The sequence below is a fragment of the Equus quagga genome, chromosome 10, assembly GCF_021613505.1.
Source record: "Equus quagga isolate Etosha38 chromosome 10, UCLA_HA_Equagga_1.0, whole genome shotgun sequence".
NCBI lineage: Eukaryota > Metazoa > Chordata > Mammalia > Perissodactyla > Equidae > Equus > Equus quagga.
This window is the reverse complement of record NC_060276.1, coordinates 8,615,749-8,618,280: the sequence shown is the minus strand read 5'-3', so window position 1 is coordinate 8,618,280 and position 2,532 is coordinate 8,615,749.

Here is a 2,532-nt window from a genome sequence, read left to right as displayed (position 1 = left end):
AACCAGGATATATGGTCATCCCAATGTTGTTCAATATAGAAGAAATATTAAACTTGTGGTTTTGTTATCATTAAGCAAAAGAAATCCGAGTAGAAAAGTCAAGTGAATTATTAGAAATGAGTGCTTGGAGTTCTGGAGAGAGATCAGACTGGAGATATAAATTTAGGAGTCATTTCTATGGTAGAGAAAAATTGGGAACTTTTAGTTGATATATAAAACTGTAGGGTTGAGACCATCAAGGGAGTGAGAGTACGTGAAAAGAACAGGACCAAGGACTGAGTCTAGAGGGCCTCCAGTGGTTATTAGTAAGATGGGTGAGGACCAATCAGTAAACAAGAATAAGTGAACAATGAGGTAGGAGGATGTAACCCTGAAGCCAGGTGAAGAAAGTGATTCTGGAGGAAGCAGCAATTGTGTCAAACGCTGTTGATGAGTCAAATAAAATAAAAACTGAGAATGGACCATTTAATTTGGCAATGTGACGCCCACTAGCGACCTTGACAGGCACTGTTTCAATGGAGTGATGATAACAAATGCCAAAGTAGAGCAAGTTCAAGGACAAATGAGAGGGGTCGAAACGGAGAGGAAGTGTTGACAACTCTTTCAAAGAGTTTTAATTTTTTTTATTGCAGTAACATTGGATTATAACATTATATAGCTTTCAGATATACATCGTAATATGGTTCGAATTCTGTGTAGATTACATCATGTTCACCACCCAAAAACTAATTATAGTCCATCACCACACATGTCAGCCTAATCACCCCTTTTGCCCTCCCCCCTTCCCCCTTCCCTTATGGTAACCACCAATCCAATCTGTGTTGCTATGTGTTTGTTTGTCCTTGTTTTTATCTTCTACTTATGAGTGAGATCAAACGGTATTTGACTTTCTCCCTCTGACTTATTTCACTCAGCATAATACCTCAAAGAGTTTTAATTTAACGTGAGGGAGAGAAATGAAGCAGTAGCTTAAGGGGGACGTGGGGTCAAGGGAAGGTTTATGTTAAGTGTGTGTGTGTGTGTGTGTGTGTTTAACGATGGGAGAAATCACAGCATGGTTACTGAACTAGAATGCTCCACTAGAGAATGAAGATAGATGAAAGAGAGAACAGGGAGAATTGCTGGAGACATATCCTTGAGTTGGTAACCAGGGATGAGGCTAGTGCACCACTGGACAGGAACATGGAAAGTTCATTCCAGGTGAGAAGGTAGAGCACATGGGTACACATGCAGGTAGGGGGGCAGACGTGGTGGTAGGTATTTGAGGAAATTCCTATCTTATTCCTTCAATCTTCTTGTGAAAAATGCAGCAAGGTTATTAGATGAGAGTTGGGGTGAGGGAAGAGGAATTGGAGACTTGAGGTGAGACTGAGAGAGTGAACGGACTGAGAGAAATATAGCATGATGACCAGGCATATGAAGGACCTACACAAATTTGGCTGTCATGCATTTCGAATGAGCGACAACCTGGTGGCATGATTTCCTTAGGCCATGTTCAGCTTAGCAACAAGAGTCATAAATTTACTAATTCCACATGAAGAAAAAAATTTATATGGGGGGACAGAGAAGTTTCAGATTCCTGTAGTGTTTTTTCCCCCTTAAAATATTGCCTAGTATACTGAAGTATCTAATGCAATTGTTTTAAAATTCTTCTGCTAGAAAACGTCAATTTGTGTGGGGTCATTTTTCTCCTGCTCATTTATTTTTGTCTTTCTCTTAAAGTGTGAAGGATTTTCTGAAATACCTGGCTAACTTTGATTGCAAGTTTACATTTAAGAATGAGGAAATAGATATGCAATAGATAAGCTACCTAGGACCACCGTGTATTGGGTGGGACTTTTCTACAGTCAGTCTTGCTTCAGAGTGAGTGAAGTCAGGGGCAGTCATTATGCCAAAATCGGTAACATTTCATTTTACAGCAGGAGTTCTTAATCCTGGCTGCACATTTGGGGAGCTATTAAAAAATATCAATTCAGACATATCCTCCTGGAGACTCTGATTCAAGTATTCTCTTCCACATAAGAATGCATATTAGAATGCAGATGGGTGTGATGTAATTAGAGGTATGTCTGCAAATCCTTTCAAATATTAACAGTAAACATTTCAACACTCCTCCTAATTCAATGTTTTAGACTTGGGATGTTGTGCTCTGAATTTGAGAGCTGTCTCTATCCTTCCCATATTGTTCTGAGCTTTCAGAAAAACCTAAAACTTCCAAACAAAGCAAAAATGCAATTACATGATCTTTTAATACCATGTTAGAACATTTCCTATTGAGCCCATTGAAAGTTATCGACTCTTTCAGGAAATGTACTTTTATCTGATCATCAGGGCCCAGATGTTCTACTGTACTTTAAAGTGTGGAACATTTAAAGAGTGAAATGATGTTTTTTTCTGTCTGATGGAGAATATAACACCAAAGGTTATGGTTTTATTCCCTGATAGGACAGTAACCAGTTTTGTGTCTAACCTAGCAAACATATTTCAACATCTCTGTCACCAATAATTCTATAAATTCAAGTTTCTCAAATC